This window comes from Stenella coeruleoalba, assembly GCF_951394435.1.
Source record: "Stenella coeruleoalba genome assembly, chromosome: 15".
NCBI lineage: Eukaryota > Metazoa > Chordata > Mammalia > Artiodactyla > Delphinidae > Stenella > Stenella coeruleoalba.
In genome coordinates this window covers 3,300,834-3,320,960 of record NC_137161.1, presented here as the reverse complement: position 1 = coordinate 3,320,960, position 20,127 = coordinate 3,300,834, and the positions used below count along the sequence as shown (strand labels likewise).

Sequence of the window (20,127 nt, the reverse complement as noted above, 5' to 3'; positions counted from 1 at the left end):
GACTGGAGTGAGCAGGCGGCCTGTGGGAGTAGAGGGGAAGCCCTCGGAAGCTGGGGCGCCACAGGCCTGGCCACCGGCAGGAGAACCCCACTCTGGAGTATGAGAACCAGGCATCACGTGGCCAGAGGAGGTGCAGCTGGGAGCAGAATGGACCTAAAGCTGACTGCAGGGTGTCGTGTTGGGGTCACACAGCAGGAGCAGAGGAGGGCAGGGCCTTGGGCATGCCCACTCCCCGGGCCAGCCAGCAGGTACAGTGGCCTGCCTCCGGGGGTGATTGTGTGGAGGGACAGGTGAGCGTGTGGTGCAGTCACCCCACTCAGGAGCCCCTCAGCCTCCCCCGTTCTGCAGGAACGTGGGCAACAGGCAACCCTCAGCTAGCGGGGCAAAAAGCCGCGGCCAGGAGCCCAGCCAGCCTAATCGTGGAGACTGTGCCACTGAGGCCTCCTGCAGGTTTGCAGTTCTGGGAGCCGGGCTGTGGCTGTTTTCTCTCCTCTCTGTGTCATCCAGGGCCCAAGGGAGGCTCTGGCCAAGGTGGAGAGGAGGCCAGGGCTGTGCGCGTGCGTTGTGTGTGTGTGTGCGCACGTGTGTAACAGAATGGCTACCGCAGCTCCCCCTCCAGGTCTGGCTACCCCAGCGGCTTGAATGAGTCTGTACACATCGGCCTACACCACTTGCTCAGTGAAGTGCTGAGGCTGCTCCTTGATACAAATTCTATTCGTTTCTCAGTTATTTTCCTAAAATGCCAGTGTTGCCACTCCCTCTGCTTCATTAATTCTTCGTTTTCTGTCTGGATCCACGCGGGGCCTCCACTCATCAGCTGGCGCCATCTTTACTTCTAACTCTCTCAAGATTCTTCTGAGATTCTGTCCCAAAGGCCTGCCAGGTGGCCACGTGGGAAATACTCCTGGAAGCTTAGGATCCCGGCTCGCTGCCTGGTGCATGCACCCAGCCTTCCACAGGTAGCTGGCTTCAGAGCTCAGGGTCAGGGCAACACTGCCTGTCTGATGAGGACTAGGGTGGGTCCGAGTCCTGTTTGTAGGGTTTTGTCATACACAAAATCAACTACATCTTTGAGGTCTTAACCAGAATGGAATTTCCCAGAAATACTGGGCTGTCTCTGAGCCTGAGGCCCTTGCAGTTATGAACAGATGGTTTAAGGGAGCCAAGGGGTCCCCAGGTTTCCCGAGCCTCCCCTGCTGTGAAGTGGCCGCGTGGGGTGGGGCTTCCACTTCCGCACTTGCCAGTGATGGAAACCGTCGTAGCCACCCTGACGTGGCCTCGAGGGGACGGCCTCCTGCCGCCGCTGCCTGGCCATGAAGCTACGGGCTGTTCCCGTGACAGGCATCTCCGCACCAGCCGCGGAGTGATATTTATGGTGCATTGAGCCGTTGCACCCACAAGATATTTCACTGAATCTGAACACCTCTTTACTATCATTCTCTCAGTTCTCTCCGGCAACGAGATCGGGGGGGAGACAAGGAACCCTAGTGGAGACACGCACAGTCACGGCAAGGGACGACAGGGCTGACCGTGTGCTTTGGGGGTGGGTTCAAGCCACTTCCCTCCCAAGTGGCACTTTAGAAATGTGTTTTCCCAGAAAACTCTTTGTTCTAGACAAATATTGCCAATTTCACTGATACTGGTTGTTGACTGGGATGACTTACTGTGGATCTCGTTAACTGCATTTTGGGCACGAAAGTGGTCCACTACCTTCTGACGCTGAGGAGGAGCCATGCCCCTGCCCCCTGCCTCCATTCGCCTAGGCTGGGCCCCCGTTTGCTTTGGGGACCCACCCACCCACCCACCACTCTGCCGGGGTGGCCATTTGCCGCCTGCCCTTACATCCACTCCTTCTCCTCCCTGCTCTTCCCTGCATCACGAGGAACTACATTTCCCAGCCAGCTGACGTCAGCTAATGGGGCACACAGCTGGAAGAGAGGAAGGAGGGAGGGAGAGAACTAAGCGGGCTTCCCTGCTCTCTCGCAGCCTGGGGAGGGGTCTCAGCACTGGCCCTAGCTCCCACTGGGCAGCCACCCTGCCTTGTTCCCAGCTCCAGCCATGATTCAACCTCAGCAGGACGGCCTTGGCATCTGCGTTCTGGCAATGCCACCTCCTCCTTCCATTTCTTCTTTGTCCTCGGGGTTATTTCACCAGTGATGGAAGAGCAGAGAAGCCAGTGGGATCGGGAGGCAACTCAGAGATGAGAAAGACAGGAAGCCACTCCCACCTCTTGCTGAACCTACCCAGAATCCGGAAAGCAGGAAGATCTAAGCTGGCTTCTGTTTCCTTGAATGGACCCTGATTAACCATTCATATGGTGTTCATGTGACCCAGGCCTGTCAATCAAAGAGCCACACCCTCCTTAGCAACAATGAAGGAGTGAAGGGTACATGACTTAATGAAGCCAGTCAGAAGCAATAAGACTTAATTCTGAGTCTTTTGCTTGAATTAAGGGGAAGCTGCCTCTCTCTTCCGTACCGAGGGGCCCAGGAGCTGCTTCAGGCCAGCATCCCAACATCATCATATGAGCTTGGTCTGTCCTGAAGACAGATCTCCTAAACTTTGCTGAACGTAGGCCAATGGCGTCCTCTTTCAAAGGGGTTGGATTTTATTGCTTGAACAGAAAGAGTCTTTTAACAGCCTCCGTTACACATAGTGGGAGTCACCCAGGCGATGGGACGAGGTGAGAAGAACATGAGATGGCATCAGTTACAGTCGGTCCTGGGCCAAATCTTCTGCTTCCTCCTGGGGACCTCAGCTCCATCCCCTGTCATTTGAGAGATGGACTGTGCCTCCGGGCCTGGACTCAACTGCTTTGAAACGTGAGGAATACATTCAGGACTCCGAGGTCGAGGTCGTGGTGCTGGATGCCCCACCACACTGCTCTTCTCAGCCTCCCCCCTTTAAGATGAAAGGCATGTCTTACAAGGAACTCACTCATTTAGGGCTGCCTTCCTTAGGGGCAGGACAACGAGTGTGTATAACAAGCCTGGATTTGAGGGAAGGGAAAGGTGCAAAAAGTTGCCAAAAGGGCTGCTAGATTTGACCAGCATCACATTTTGACGAAAGGTAGGCTCCCAACAGAGGAAGTGCCCACCGCCCGCTAAAAGGCATGGGCTGTTGCTATCAATAAGAATGCACTTGCTTATGCGATCACTTATTGCCAATTCTTAATTCCCATTTACTGTGTTAAGCATTTTATGTACATTTTTTATTGACTCGGCACAACATCCAACAAGCTGCATAGGTATTTTCCTTGTCCCTGGTTCACAGACAAGCACGTGGAGTGTCAGCTGAGTCAATTTCTCACGGCCGGAGTGGAAGGCTGAGGGAGTTAGTGTAGAAACACCGACACTGGGCCTGTGTTCTCAATTGTACTGTTCTTGGGGATTCTTACTGATTAAAAAAAATTCTCCTCTGCTTCCGGTAGCAACATGAGATTTATCTGCGCCAGTACATAGTGACGATTGTGCTAACGCTTTTTGAGCCTTAATCATGGTTGTCAATGCTGCCCGTCAGCATCCCTTCCGCACCTCTGTGCCCACAGCTGCTCCCTGGCCCCTGGAATCCCACCTTCCCACGGCGTGGCCACCATCTGTTTTGGCGTCACTCTGGGTATGAATTCCTTGGGAACTGCTTTAGCAGAACATGCGGGGAGAGCCTTGGAGCCCCGGGGAGCACAAGGTAGTGGAAGGAACCTGGGATTCGGAGGCCGGGTCTAATCCTGGGTTCTGTCCCTGAGTGGCTACTAGCGGCTCGCTGAGGAAAAGCCCCAGCTGCGCCTTCTCATGCAGTTTTAAAAAGGCATCCAAAGGTGGGGCTCTGCTAACGCCTGCAGGTTCTGGAGGTGGGAACACTTAGCAGTTTTGAGCACTGACTTCAGAGTCCGGCAGAGCCGAATTCAACTCCCGGCTCCCTGACGAGACCTCACTGCACCTCACTCAGATTCTTCCACTGCAAAGTGGTCTCACAGGAACAACAGAGTCACGTAGCTGTGGCCCCCAGTACAGCGCCTGCCACCTGCAAGTGTCCATAGATAGCAGCGTTATTGTTGCTGCAGCTGCTGTTAGTATTATTGTTATTGCGAGTTTGTGGTTCTGCAAACAGTTTCCTTTCTCTCATTCCTCTAGCACGAGGTGGCTGTGGTCTACCAGCCGCCCTTCAGCAAGTGCTGTTCAAGGGTTCCTGAAGTTGCGGGCAGCCCTCACTCGCCTCGGTTCACTTTGAATTGCTTTTTAATGGGAGAGAGATAAAGTGAAATTACAGCCTTGGGTAGCTGCTTGCTTGGGAGGCCGGGAACAGCCCAGGCCCTTGCCTCATATACTATAGCTGCATTTACAGTCCCAAGAGCAAAGGGACAGATCGCAAATCAGATCATTTATTGCTGCTGCTAGCTCAGCGAGGGGAAAATTCCCGAGGGATGGAGGCGGGGGCTCTGGCTGTGAGTGTAACACTTTGGTCCCAGGGCTGCCGAGGACCAGACTGGCATGCTGGTGATATTGGCTTATGAGAGCAATAAACGGGCGCCAGCATGCTGTGTGTGTATGTGTGTGGGGGCATCCACATATTTTCTGCTCATCAATCAACCTGTGATTCTGTGTGCGAGATGGGGAGGCACTCTGATCAATAGTCTGCAAAAATGAAGCACAGTTGGCAAAACAAACACATTGAAAGTATACTAAGAGCCCCAGGCCTCCGGCTTTAACTGTGACCTTCAGGGCTCTGCTAGCTTGCTTTCAGGAGCAGATGCCAGGAGAAGCTGAGACCCCAGGGGGCCTGAAGCAGGAGGCATTTGGTCCACAGATGGATCTCAGAGTCTTCACAGACCAGCCTATTTTGTTCTTCAAAGTCTCCCTGTTGCCCAGCACGGGGTGTGGCACAACGCACAGGGTGCCTGCTGTGGGTGTATTTACTTCGTAATTTTTGTGAGCCATTGTTGAAAAAGTGATGTGTTCAGAACTCAGAAATTTGTGGAAGTCCCTTTACTCCCCTTCCCTTTGTGTTATAGTTGTCTGATATATTACATGTACATACACTGAAAACCCATCCAAAGCTGTAATAGCTATTTCCAAACCGTAAACATATTTTTTAAAAAAACTCAAGGGAAGAATAGTCTGTTGTATTTACTCAGATGGTTACCATTTCTGTTGTTTTTCCTTCATTCCTGATTCTTTGAGCTTCCTTCTGTTTGAAGAACCTCCATTAGCATTTCTTGTAGTGAAGATCTGCTCACAGTAGGCTCTCTTAGTTTTCCTTCATCTGAGAACATCTTTAATTTGCCTTCGTTCCTAAAAGTTATTTTTTCTGGATATAGAATTCTGGGTTGACAGTTCTTTCCTTTTAGCTCTTTAAAAATGGTGTGCCACCTCCTTCTGGCCTCTGTGGTTTCTGATGAGAAAACTGAAGCCCTTCAGACCATTGTTCCCCTATGGGTCATAGACTGTTTTTTCCTGGCTTTTTCAAGATTTTTTTTCTGTGACTTTAGTTTCAGTGGTTTGATTACAATGTGCCTGGATTTCTTTGGGTTTATCCCTTTTGGAGCTCACTAAGCTTCTTAAATCTGTAGGTTTACATCTTTTGACATATTTGGGAAGTTTTCAGCCATTATTTATCAGATCATTTTTCAGCCCTATATTCTTTCTCCTCTCCTTCTGGCACTCCCATGACACGAGGGCTAGAACTTTTGCTATGCCTCATAGGTCTTGGAGGCTCTTTTCATTTTTTAACTCATTTTTTTCTCTCTGTTGTTCAGATTGGATAACTTCTGTTTATTTATCTGATTTTTCCTCCTGTCATCTCTTATTCTGCTTTTGAGCTCATTCAGTGAGTTTTAAAATTCTAGTTGTATATTTCCAGTTCTAAAAATTCTATCTGCTTCTTCTTTACATTGCCTATTTATTTTTTGAGATTTTCTCATTTATTAATCACTCTTAAATGTTTATTATTGCTTTTTTTGAAGCATCTTTGTATAATAATTGTTTTAAAGTTTTGGTCATAAATTCCAACATCTGCGCCATCTTGGTTTTGTGCTGTTGATGACCATTTCGCATGTAAGTTAAGATTTTCCTCATTCTTCATGAGCTGAATCATTCCGGATTGTATCCTGGACATTTTGACTATTATGAGACTCTAAGTCTTGGTTATGGAGACTTTTGGAAAATGTTGACATTTTTGTTTTAGCAGGCATTTGAACTGGTTACGTCCAAGCCACAAGTTCCAACCCACCTATGGGCTGTAGTTCCAATCATCAGCTCTGTTTTCAGAGTCTTTACCTGCTTCTGAGAACTGCCCTGTGTGTGACACCCCGGGGCCAGTGGCTAATAGATCAGCTCTCAGATTACTTTGCATGAGGATCCTGGTAGGATCAGGTGCTCCTATGTGCCACTTGGATTCATAAGCATCTTATAGGGCTGCTTCCCCAGCTCCTTCTCTCGGCAATCTCCATGGGGCTTTCTGACTCTCTGGAGATCTTCTTTTCCATCCTTTATCCAGAATGTTGGCATTTCAGTTATCCTACTCTGCCATATGTTTCTGTAACTGTGCCTGCCCTGGGTCCAAGTGGTGGGAGGACAGAGAGAGAATAAAAAGCAACAGGGGTTCACCCCACACTCCTGGTACCACAGCTCCACAGACTGGATAGGAAGAATCCCACCCTCAGGATTTTGGCTCCTGGGTGCCCCTAATTCTGCCACTGTTGCTTGCTTGGGGGCTGAGAGAATGGAGACAAGAAAAAATTTGCGGGGGGGGGGGGGGAGGATTTCTGCAGTCCTTCAGAGCCTGAAGAGTTCCCTGTCCATTCTTTAAGCCAGAATTAAAGGCCTTCTCCGGAGTCCTCTCTGTCTGTGTCCTGATGCCCACTTCCAGGTCTCAGGCTGTGCTGAGGCTGGGGATTCTGAAGGAAAAGGATAGTAGGCTAACTGCTAGCTCTGAGGTACTTCACATTCTGCTCTCCTTCCTGGATTTGCCTACCACTATGTGCTTTTTAGAGCCCTCACATGCAATTTTGTCTAGGTTTCATAGCTGCACAGAACCTGGGAGAGACAGGGTAAAGTGTGCTTTCTTCATCTTTCCTGAAACTGGACCCCAATTCAGTTTTAAATACAAACTTATATATGTTTGTGTAAATTAAATTTCAAATGACACAGAAATATATAGAGTAAAAGGGAAAAAAGAGGTCCTCTCTTCTCCATTGAACCCCCTGAAGGTAAGGGCTGTTGATGTTTTAGTGTGTATGATTTTCCAGATCCTTCTCTCCTGCACACTGTGGCATCCTTGTGGGAGATACTGTGGTCCAGGGGTCAGAGGTGCCAACTCGAGCCTTAGAAGGGGTTCTGATTCAGGTTCCCCACAACGTTTGCAACTTACTGAACTTCACCGAGTCTCAATTCTCAATGACGTAAAGCAGGACAAATAACACCTGCCCCTCAGGGAAGTTTTGAGGGTGAAATGAGCTAAGTAAGGCATATAGGATTCCCCAAACAGACCTTGGCATGTAGTTAGGTGCCAATAAATGTCTCTATATTATGATATTTATAAAACATATGTCTATGTTTGAATATCACTCAATGTGATAAAGTCATGGAGGGTTGCTTTGCTCTCTCTTTGCCTTGGACATCTCCTGTGTTACCAGCTATAGATTCACATTATTCTTTGGGATGGCTCCATGCGACTTTGCTGTGTAGACATGCAGTAGCTTATTTTCCCTCCTTCCCCGGAAACCCTGTTTCCTCAGGATCTTGCTCTCCATTTCCCTCTAACAGCAGAGGGGCAACTCCCATCCTCTTGACTGTTTTCATGCTCTTCCATAAACAGTGGTGAGTTGTGATGGAGCCGCAGGAGAAAGGGCTCTAAAACTCCCAAGAGAGAGGTGGCCACCTTCCGTCTTAGTTCACCGAGGTCACTGGCTGACCCTGTCTGGATCTGGGGTGGGGGACTCATCTGAGTGCAGATCAAGGGCCCCAAGGTTTGTGTGTTACATAAACTGCAGGCCAGGTATTCACTGGTTTGCTTCCAAGAGTGCAGCACATTGCTTTTTTCCTGGGCCAGAAATGGCTCCCTATGGAGTGTTCTCGTTCATTCCAGGAGCAGAGTTAAGGTCCCGGGATGGCTTTTCCAGGCAGTGAGTGAGGAGCACGGAGCACCAGGGACATGTTCGGGACTCAGCACTAGATAATGGTGCACACAGGACTAGCTCCCCCTTCAGTTCCATTCAGGCTCTGTGGGAGCATCAGAGAGTGTCGTGGATGGGCCCCAAGTCGTCTTTACCGGCCCTCCAGTCCTATTTCCTCCCCTTCTTCAACAGGGAGAATGGATTTGGGGGCCCAGAGTTGGACAGGCCACAGTATCGAGGCAGAATTTAATAACCTTCATTGGTTTTCATGGTATTTACTATTTTATTATTGCTTTCTATTTGTGGCAAGTTTCACTTGTAGGTGTATTTAAGTTTGAAAAGTGAGATAATCTGAAGAAAAACATGCAACAAAATGGCATAGGTTGTACGTGGAGTTGGTATAACTCACGTAGGGGGTTCCTAGATGCTTTAAGTTTGGGAACCGTTGAACTCAGGTGTGAACGACTAATGGCAGGGCTTTCCCTGAGAGCAAACTTGGAAGAGGGAAGGGAAGACCAGTGCAAATGAGTGCAAGAATGCGGTCCAGAGTAACGTGGGAGAACTCCACCCGTTTTCTGTATTTGCTGAGAACTGGCTCTTCCTTTGGGCCCCAGGCTGCCTGCTGAGGGGAGAGAAGAGGAAGGAAGTGGGCCAGCCCAGGGCAGGCAGGTGGACGGGCAGGGCAGGTGACCACAGCCTGCTGGCTGCACTGTGCTGCTGAAACCTGGCTTCACCGGAGAGGAAGTCCTCTCCCTTCTGTGCTCCTGCTCTCTGCTGTCTTATTCCATCTGTTCTCCGCTCCCCAGTGCTGCGAGGCCAGCCTCCGTTCTCTCCTGGGGGCGTATCTCTTTTCTGCTGTTCCTCCACGTGGTGCTCACAGGAGTACCAGCTCTGGCAAACGTACATATTCTCAACTTTTTGACTCAGTGATTGGATCAAGGCTGGGCTTGTTACCCAAGACAGTCCAAGCAGGCTGAATCTGGAGGCTGCTCTCCTGCCCAGTTGGGGTTGCTAAGCTGATGGGGGCAGGCAGGGAGCTCCCTGTGAACACAGGGTCCTGAGACTGAAGCCACCCCCCACGAAAGCACAGCTGAGAGAAGGAGGAAGGCCTCCTCCCAGTGTCCCCATTTGAGCAACTGCATCCACCTGGGACTGGACTTTCATTTGTGAGCCCATAAGTCCCTCCTTTCCCGTTTTATTTGCTGACACCCGTTTGAGCGGGATCTTCGTTATGAGTAACTCAGTCTTAATACACCTCTTTAGTACTTGGAAAAACTGTGCTCTGGACTGTTGTCATTATAGCAAAGAAGTCATGGAAACAGGCCCTGGAGATGGGAGATGGGACCCGGGCTGAAATCCCAGCTCGTGAACAAGTGGGCTGCTCGAGTCTCAGCAAGCCCTTCCATGGGCTGACATCAGGGTGACGCACCCATGCGGAGCACGACTGCTGATGGTGATACTGGTGGTTAGGATATAATCTGAATTACAGTGAAACACCTGCTGCCTCCAGTGGTGAACGCTGTTTCACTCCCTCATCTTTGGTGAGGGGTGTGTGCTGTGAGGAGTGGGCTTGGAATTATGGCTTCCACACACTCCAGGGTACGTTTTGATAAAGGCTAAGGCGGCAGCAAGCGTTCAAGGGTAGAGAGACGCCCCTGGTTAGTCCTGCCTGAGTGTCACCCAGGGCTGTGGTGGGCCTCTGGGGAGACAAAAGCTCCATCTCCCTCCAGATGGCGTGCTGTGTTCATTCACGCGGAGCCCAGGTCCTGCAACCGCTCTCATCCCTCACAGGAGCCAGCCTGTGGGCTGGACAGACACAAAGAGCCTGGGGACGGCCAGAGCAATCGCAAAGCGGCCAAGCGTCCTGGTCACGCCGTGCTGGAGCCTTCCCTGCACTGTTCCACGTATCGGCAGATCAAACTTCTGGGAAGAATTCAGCCTTCGACAGCTTTTCTCACCAAGTGTCCCCCAGCCTGGCAGCCTTGCTGTGAGGGTCTGTGGAATATTCCATTTGTTGGCATATTCCTGCCGCTTCGTCAGGAGCAACTCAGGTGAATAACAAAGGGAGCAGACCGAGCTGCTGGTCAAATGTCTTGTGCTGTCACCGGGCAGGACTCCACCTCGCAGTCAGGTCCCCACGTGGCTCCCATGCAGGGCCTCTGAAACCCAAATCTAACCCCTGCCTCCAGGGAGCCCTGGTGCTCTGTCCCTCGCCAAGTCTGGGCTCTTGTTTGCTTCAGCCCCGGACTTGTGGCCCCGATAGGCGGAGGGTGGCTGTCTGTGGAATGCAGATGGATGCAACCGATCGCACGTACTGTAAACTTCCCCTTAGAAATCAAATGAGTTATTTACCTGTCAGCGAGACGCCATCCCAAACCAGCTGTTGACACCTCTGGTGTTCACTATGGAGAGGGTGCAGGGTGAAGGGGGGACCGTGGCGCCCTTAATGACTGCTGTGCATTGACTGTGCCACTTGTTAGTCGGCTCAAGAGCTGTGTCCAACCACTACAGTGTTCTGAAAAGACAAGTGGCCACGAGGACCAAGTCGGTGCCTCAGTTCATTAAGGCAACTTGCCCTCTAGGGAAAGGAGGAGGGAAAGGAACCAGCAGCTCCTGGCTGCTTGAGTTTCCTGAAGTTCAGGCACATCGGGTCAGCGTCAGTGGTTCACAGACATGGCATAAAATGACATAAATCACATGGCGAGGAAGTCACTCTGTTCAGCTCTTTGTGGACCTGGTGGCGTCACATAAGCCTCGGCTGGTGCTGGGTGATCACCACTCACCCCTTACTCCTTCTTTCTGACACAGAGAGAGGGCCTTGGGGTGGCTGCTTCTGCAGGTGCCTAGACCAAAAATTCAGTAACACTGGTTGTGTTTCATTTGTTTTTAAGGTTATGTATAGTTAAGGAAAGTGGTACTGCTTTTCCATTTATAGGAGTGAATGTTCTTTGGAATTGGCAACTTACTTCCATTTAATATATCATTTATTTGTTATTTTTGGCACATAAGACACTCATCTGGCTGAAAATGAAATGCATATGAAAAGGTGCATATTGAAAGTCCTGCCCCCCAGCTCAGTCTCCCACCACCCAGCTCCCACCTACGTGACACCCTGACTCTCGCTTCAGTGCAGCTGTGCAAAGACTTTATGCAAATACGACCTCGTGTGAGTAGACGTTCTCCACACAGTGGTAGCGTACACTGTATACAGGCCTGTCTTCTGCATCCCTCTTTGCATAATAACATACCCCGGCAATCTTTCCCTATCTGTGTATTTCCTCACTCTGTTCTGCTGCATAGAATTTCATTGTATGGATGTGCTATTGTTCATCAAACCATTCCCTCCTGATGGACACTTAAGTTGCTTCTCATGTTGTGACACTGGATGCAGAGCAATTGGAGGTAACTTGCACTTACATCAGCCCACACGTGTGTGAGCCAGTCGGGAAGCAGCAGTGCTAGGCACTGCCAGCTCAAAGAGAACATTAGCTTGTAGTTTTGATGGACATTGACAAATCGGGGGTTATAGTTTTGTTCTTAACATTGTTTTATTAATTTTAGATTTTCGGAGAAGATACTGTAGGGAAGCAAAATCTGCCACCCCCCAATGTGTCTCTTTGCCGTGAGGATTTTGGGGGGCTGGTTCTTTTTAAGAAATGTAAGGCTCACTTCTTTTTACCTCTCCCTTAAGTGCCTAAAAGAATGTACATTGTAAAGCAATTATACCCCAATAAAGATGTTAAAAAAAAAAAAAAAAAGAATGTAGATAGAGGGCCTGGTGCAGGAAGAGAGCTCTGACCAGAGGGGACTACAGAGAGCATGAGGTAGGTTTGAGGAGCTGGGGGGCAGGGCCTGGAGATCAGAGTCCTCTCTGTGTCCCACTGTCTCAGCCTGGGGTGGCGAACATTTGTTTACCAAACATTTGCTTTCCCAGTTTCCTGTGAATTGTCTTCCTCCCCTTTGAAGTCCAGACCCCCTCATGTCCTTCTCCTTAGCTCACAATTGTGCATAAGCCTCAACTGCCTGTCTGTGGGTCTCATATTCTTATGGGTACCCCATACATATGTAATTAAATTTGTTTTTTCTCCTGTGAATCTGTCCTATGTTAATTTGATTATTAGAACAGTGAAATAACCAAGAAGGGTACAGGAGAAGTTTTTCCTGCCCTGCAGTACGAAGCCAAGGATAGCGCAGATGGGCTGAAATCTGTGATGTTGGCAGGTGACTGCATCGGAGAGGACTAACAGGCACTGTCCTTAGCCCCAGAATTACTTGGCTGGGGAACAACCAGATGGGGGGCTTTGGGCACTGCACTGGGGCCCTGGCCTGGCGGGAAGGGTCCCAGATGCCCAGACAGGGCTGCCCAAGGTCCCAGAGGCCTCCTGTTTCCTGCCTGTCCTGTTGGAGACTGGCCTTTTCTTTGTTCCTGGATTCCATAAGATTCCTCAGAATACGCTCCTTTTTGAGCCAGTTTGAGTGGGCTTCTCTTCCTTCTAAATCAATCCATCCTGAGACACTGCCGCTCCTGCCCCAGTGGAAGCAACCTGATTAGGTGATGTTAGAAATTCCTGTTGCATCCGCTTCTTCTGGTCACATTTTAAAAATTAAAAATCCAAAGTTTGTCTTTGTTTTCTTTTGGAGAAGAATCCGGCTTGGCAAAGTTTCCACTTTTTGGTGCCTGCTTTTGTGGCTGACCCCTAATGGTGAGTATTAAGAATTTCTTCTTGTATAGTCCAAGGGGCGAAAAGGAATTTTTCATTCAAAAATCGCAAAACAGATTTATGTGGAAAATAATAAGAACTTTGTTGGTGCCCTGGAAAAACATGTGAGAGAAGCAGAGAGTGATCTCTTTTATTCGACCGGATTGTGGAAGTTAATGCACTGGTCTCAAGGGAAGTAAAAGGTCTTTTATTCACCTTGGCAATTTGTTTTCAACGAAAGATTCAGAATGCCTTTTCTTTTTCTTTTCTTTTCTTCTTCTTTTTTTTTTTTTTTTAATAAAGGAAGGATATAGTTAGTTGACCAAGGATTAGCTAGGGATTAAGGGCTGGTTGACTTTGCAATATTTCCACCTGCCTGCGGTGCATATACTTGAATTAACAATGGTAAATAATCAAAAGGGTATTAAAATGTGAGCCGGGCCTCAGAGGGACAGCCCGGAGTCTGTCTCTTTGTTGTATGGAGCCCTGGGGCCTCACTTTACCTCACTGGAATTCTATGGTTTTGAATTTATAATGTCCAGGGATCTGGGGGTTTCCGCAGGCCCCAGGATCACTCCTGTCACATTGCAAATAGTCCTGATTTGGGGTAATTTTCTTTAATGGCGAAGTTGACTGAGAATCCAGGTTCTATTGAATTGAGAGGTCTGTTTATCACCAGCGTACAATTATCGGCAGAGACACTCTGAAATGACACAAAGGGCCGTAAGAGTGGCGGGGCCGGAGGCAGGAAGAAGGCCAGCGCCTGACCCTGACCATCATGACCACAGGACAAAAGATGTAACCCACAGGGAAAGATTCCCACCACAGACACTTTTCACCTGCTTAGTTAAATTTAACTCAGAAGGCTGGGAGGATGATTTGATTAATTCTGTATCTCAGTGGAAATTGGAGCCTTAGAAGATCAAGGCTTCAGAATTCTCCTGGGGGAGGAAAGACATCAGCCACATGGCACAAAGGAAAACCTCCTTTCGGTTTGTCAGAGGAAGACATAATTGTGCTGCTTCCTTACTGAAGAAGTTTACAAACATTTGCCAGTTGTCAGAAATAATTAGTCTAAAATTGTTTCATAAACCATGGAATGAAACAGTACATGCCTTGTTGAGATCAAAGGGCTTCTGTTACCTTCTTGTAAATCCAAATGAAATTCTTCTGAAAGTAAACTAACTCCTGCAATGAGTGGTGGTGTCTGCTGAGTGCTGATGGCAGGGGGAGGGGAGCAGAAGGGTTAGGGCAGGAGCGTCAGACGGAAGCTGAAGGAGCAGAGCCGCGTCCAGGGAAAGTGGAGTGGGTCTCGAACGGCAGCAACCTCAGCGCGACAGACGGAGGACTTTTGCCACTGAAAGCTCAGGCCCTGCACTCCTGCCGGGATCTCGACCAAGGCTGGTATCATGACCCTGACCTCCCAGGTGGGAGTTAGCGTCAGCTTAGCACCCGGCCCAGATAAGCTCTGCGTAAAGGCAGCTCTATTACTTATTACTGTTATTCATTACTGATGACAGAAACTAGCAGACGTTCATTTCCTGAGGGCTTCATCAGTGCCAGGTGCTGGATGGGGGGTCTGGGAACTAACTCAGAACCGAGGAGGTCTGGCTCCTTTTCTTAATGGGAGGTCAGATACAAGGCCCCCTCACTGCACACCTGCTGGGCTGTGTCCTGTGTGAATGGTGCCCCCTAGAGGAGAGCCATGCAGCTGCCCCATAAACAACTCGAATGACAACCCTGGGAGAGGCACATGGAGAGGTCGTGGAGGGACTGGGGTGGGGGTGGGGGGGCATGGGGAAGCCTTCTGGGGAGCCCTACTTGAAATCAGTGGGCAGAAGGGGGTGAGATGATAAAGATTTGATGGCTGAGAGGAAGCAGATAAAACAGAGCCTAACAATCAGAGTGCTTCCATCCTCCCTCCCTTGCTCTCCCCCGCCACACACACACACACACACACACACACACACACACACACACACACACACACACACACACACACACACACACCCCACATCTGCGCTCGATGATCCATCTGTCCTTTTTGGTGATGGTTGTTTGTTGCTATGCTGATCTGAAGTTTGATGTCTGAAGACCCAAACGGTCTCCTTGGAGTCACTTTTCCCTCCTCCTCACTGTCTCCAGCCCCACCCTCTCTGGATTCTCCCGGAGAATGGACCCTCTGCACACACCTTTGCAGCCTCCCTCACCCTGTGCTTGTCCTCTTGTCTGCTTGCTGGAGGGCAGGCAGCCCTGAGACACAGGGAAAGTCACCCGGACAGAGCTGTGGCCTGGCGGCAGCAGGAGCACAAGGTGAGGGCTGAGCTCTTGCCTATGCAGACAGGGAGACCATACGGCCTGTGAAGCTGGCCTGATCACTTTGAGGGGCCCCCGGAATTCAGACACAGGAGTTTCTGCTCTAACATTACACATACAGCCTTGAAAAACCTCCTGTTGTGTGAAATCATGCACTGAAAATCAAACCAAAGCAAACAACACTTGAAAACAAATAGGGGTTACGGGTAAAAACGGTTTAGGGCAGATCACTCAAAACCTATGGATATTTGTAACCAAAGCACTCACAGAAAAATAACAACTGCAGTAAAAACACTAACCCCATTCAATCTAGTTTCATGGTCAGAGAATCCTTCCAGCCTGTGCCTCCTTCTATGAGATGTAGGTCCTGGAGGGTATTCCCTCTGAACAGAGATGATTTTAAAAATGAAAATTGAAAGCCAAGGCAGGGTCTGCCTTTATATATGGATCCATTGTTTTACGGGAGACATGGCTGCAGCTTCTGCTCGCGGATATGCAAATTATCCCAGTAGCTTGACAGGCAGGGAGTGGAGAGGCTCTTGAAGCAACTGAGGCAGGACTGCTTGCATGAAAGGAAGGCATTTCTGGAGCTTTTAAGCATTTTTTTAAATTGATGAGTATCGCTTTTCAAGTGGGAGAAAGCTTGCCCCCGACCGCTTCAGGCCATCGCTGCGCTTGGGGAAATCATGCGTTCGGAACACAGAGGCCCGCCTTACACCCTGTCCCTCCTCCGACAATCCGGTCTCTGTGAGCTACTTCTCGCCAGGTAACCCGCGTGGCTGCCGAATCCTCCCGCTGCTTAACCCTTGCAGTGAACCAGGGGCTGCCCTCCTGTCTGTGCTCAGAGGGGCCTGGCTTGAGGTTCTCAGGACCTTTTGAACAAGGACTCACATTTTCATTTTGCACTGGGATGGCAAGTTCTGTAGCTGACCCTGCCTCTGACCTGTCCCACTGCCCCTCGCTGGGGAGCGGACAGTACGTAAGGTGAGAGGTGGGGCCTAACAAAGATTGTCCATCTTCAGGGACGGCAGCGAAAGACGGGAGCTGGGCTCCTCCTGCCTGTCTCCCCACGAGCTCAAACCAGTCCACTGCCAAGCTGGGCTGGTTCTCCCACCCAGAACCCTACTCTGGCCTCCGTCATCCCTGCCTGGACCAACTCGGTCCCTCTACCACCCACTACCATTACTACAGCCAGACGGTCCCTTTGTGGTACAAGTATAAGCACAAACTCCTGGCCTAAACCTCCCAGTGGTTTTGCATTTTCCTTACAAGAAATGACAAGATGTTGAGGCATTTGTAAGGCCCACCTGGCTGTGCTTCCTGTCCAGGCTCACGTGTCTCCCTAACTCCACAGGCAAGACGGGCGCACCTAGTTTCTCCAGGTCCCGTCCCTTCTTTTCGGTCCTTCTTTCTTTTCACACATGCGGGTCCCCCTGCTAGGTGGACCTATATCCCTGACGACTCATCCCATCTCAGGCTTTGCCTGGAAATGCCTCCCTTCCAGAAGGCTCTGTGGTCCCACGGGCTGCATGAGCCTCATACGTGTGGCCACAAGGCTCTGCCTCTCTCCACCGCTCCTGACATCTGTCTCCCCGCTGTTTGCCCACTGGGCTCCAGGAGGAGAGAACCGTGACCTACACACTCAGCACTGCTTCCTCAGTGCTTGAACCATAGTAATAAATTATGCTCAGTAAACATCTACACCTTCACTGAGGAATGAGGGATTGGAAGCTCAGTAAGGTAGGGGGTACCCTCTATGTCTTAGAAACATTCAATTCTCAGATAAAAGACACATTCAAAACATATTATGGTGATCATGTGAAAACAGGCAAGAAAAGCGGTACCTCAGTTCACCGGGGACCCTGAGACAGGAAATCCACCCCTCTGGACTGTTAACATCAGCAGGACATGTGAATCCTTGGTGTTAGGGATGGCCATCACATGCATTCTTGAACATTCTGGAGTCCGTCCTCACTCCATGGAGAATCTGCACGAAGACAAAGAGATTTGGGTCTTTGGTGTTCATTTAATGCTAGCGTCACAGAGTTACTTATGGTCAAATACCTCCAAATTACGTACTTTGTAATTTCAAATGCCTTTCCTTTTTTTTTCTAAGTGTAAAAGCAATACATCCTCATTAAATTTCTGCAGAATTTGAATGTTTATGTATTCTGTAAAGTGAAATCCCCTCCATTTAATCCCCCAAATTCTCCAGCGACGTTTTTCTCAGTAGGCATGTGGTAGTACCTCATCATTATTTTACAAAATTGAGAGCAAACAGAAACACTCTCCTACAGCTTGCCTCTTTTACTTAACAAATTGTGGACACCTTTCTAGGGAAGTTCATATCAACCTCATTCTTTTCAACTTTTCTCTGTTGTTTGGAAAAATGAAATGACCATAGTTTAATTAAGACTGGTATCGACGGTAGCATAGGTATTCCCAATTTTTCACAATTACAAACCATGCTGCAAAGACCATTTTAAAAAATACGTCCTTGCATAACTGGGTGATAGTTTCTTTAGGATAAATTCATTCCTAGAAATAGAATTCATGGGGCACATGGCATGAATATTTTAAATATTAATTGACATTGCCAAATTGCTTTCCACAAAAAGGTTGTGAAAAATGTATACTCTTAACAGTCTGAGAGAACTCCTACCAGAGAGGATGCTTTTGGGTGCAAGTGACAGAAAACCCAGCTCAAAATGGTGTAAACAAATGAAACGTTTTGGATCATATAATAGGGAAGTTTGCTGTAAGGGCTTCACAGGTATGATCAGTGCAGGTTGTCTCGGGCTCCTAGCTCAGCTCTGTGGTCCACTGTGTGTTCGCCTTACTGTCAAGACAGGTCTCTCCTCACGGTCACAGGAAGGCTGCCAGCAACAACTGGGCTACACGGTCCAAGGTCCACATCAGGGGAATAGAACTTCCAGAAAGCACTCTGATCTGTTTCCTACTCGGATCTGGCTCACATGCTTACCGCAGAACCATTCAGCGTGGCCAGGGCAACGTGATGCAGGGGCCGGTTTAGCACAGGGTCACGTGCTCTAGCCCTAGCGTTGGGTGTGGTCAGTGTGGTGCCCACACCATATGGAGGAAAATGAGTGTGTGGCCTGGGCCCGCCCTGTGCTCAGAAGTGCCCTATGCTTGGTTTCCTGCTCTGCTCTCATTATCTTGAAGTACCTAAAAACTGTTAAACAAGGGACCCCATATTTACATTTTGCACTGGGACCTACAAATCATGTAGCCAATCATAGATGAAAATTGGGGCTGCTTTTAGAAAACAGAGAGAATGTAGCTGAGTTGACACAACATAAATGTCTGTGCTAAATAATATGTCTGTGCTAAATAATATGATTTAAACTTAATTTTTCCTTGAAGAGCTTTATGACTTGCTGTCTCTAATCCTTTGCCCTGTACATAAAACGACGGGGCTAGGCTAGGTGGTCTCCACCAGTGTTTCAGTTCTGCTATTCTCCAATGGATGTCTGCCTCCTTAGGCTGTGAAAATTAATTTGTACCTTGCACCAAGTTTATGGGCACAGTGATATTAAATATGAGTTGTCTCAACTCTACTGGTATTAAAAAGTGGCTGCAAATTAAAAGGAAAAAAAAATACTATGTTACAAGAATGAGAAAACTAAATTGATGGGCCCCAGCTTTATTCAGCTCTTAGAAACCACCAGTGTTATGGAAAATTTCCAAAAAGAAAATCCCAAGGTTTAGGGCAAAGCTTTTTGAAGATTCTTGTAAATTAACAGCTTGGTGTAGTGGATTAGACATATTTTCTTGGTCTGCTTTCTTTTCACAAGTAACCGAATTATTTTCCTCTAATTGAGGAGCAAAGCAGACACTTAAATGGCATCTGTGTATTTCTGATGTGCTTCCTTTTCATCCTCATAAATAGTTCCATCTATATAATTCAGTGAAAATTATATTATATGGCCATCTTTCAAAAAAGCAATTAATATTTACTTCAGCTATCAACATGCGCATATATTCTCTTGTAAGAAGAAAAAAACACAGAAAATGGAGCATTCCAGGTGAGGTTAAAGTCCTTTCTGACCAACTCTCCCACCTCCCTTTCCCCGTCACTCATTCTCCAACCTCATCCCTTCTCAGAGGTAATAATCGCTGTTATCGGTTCTGTATCTTCTTCTAGAATGTTCTAAGCATTTAGATATCTATATATCTCCACAGAAAATGTCTAAAATTGTGTTGTTCTGTTTTGACATAAAAGGCATCATGTCTCTTTTGACTTCTTTTGAAACTCAACACAGCTTGGAGAGTTTTCCACGTAATCGCACGCAGACCCACCTCATCATTTTTTAACTGCAGGAGAGTTTGTGCTGTAGAGACATTCCCCATTTTATAAAGCCTCCACGGGCCTTTAGGGTGATTTACGTTTTTCACTATTTCACAAAAAGTGCTGCAGTGAACATTCTTGTGTAGGCCTTTGGGGGCAGCGTGCTTGCCCAGCATGGACACCGAGAGGCGCTGGGAGGCCACAGGACTTGTCACTTTCGTAGTCTCCGTGAAGTGGACTCTGAAATGGCTGACTGAAGGCTGGTCCCAGGATCCACCCCTCTGAGGAAGCAGGGGCAGTGAGACTGGGCAGAGGGGGCCTTGGGCTGCGATGAAGCTGTACCAAGGCCTCAGTCACCCTGTGGTTGGGGGGTGCTCTGGAGCAGAGATGGCCCTTCAGAGTTATTCCAAGCTGGGGCCATGGGCCAGGGGTCTGCACCCCACATCACTTGGTCACTGGTTGTGGACCGCCTAGGGGAGGGGTGTGACCTTGAAAGGTCTTCAGCAATTCCAGAGATGGGGGAGACAGGGGTGCGGTGCTGGGGGCTTGCCTGTGGCCATCAGCCGGGAACACAAGGGGCAGCGTCTGGAGGGAGAGCTCGGGTCACGAGGGCGGGCTCTGGTCAGAGCCCCACAGGCCCACGGGGCCCTCACATTTAAAGAACAATGTGAGATTGCCTTTCATGGGCTGCG

General features: G+C 48.9%; 1 long non-coding RNA gene across 1 annotated transcript in view; it reads right to left on the bottom strand.

Annotated features, from left to right (window-relative positions):
* Positions 1-20,127, bottom strand: part of LOC307197919 — a 110,019-nt gene that overhangs the window by 24,170 nt on the left and 65,722 nt on the right. Inside the window, exon 4 of the long non-coding RNA XR_013831548.1 lies at positions 16,971-17,113. This is a non-coding gene — a long non-coding RNA (uncharacterized lncRNA). The remainder of the gene's footprint in view (positions 1-16,970; positions 17,114-20,127) is intronic.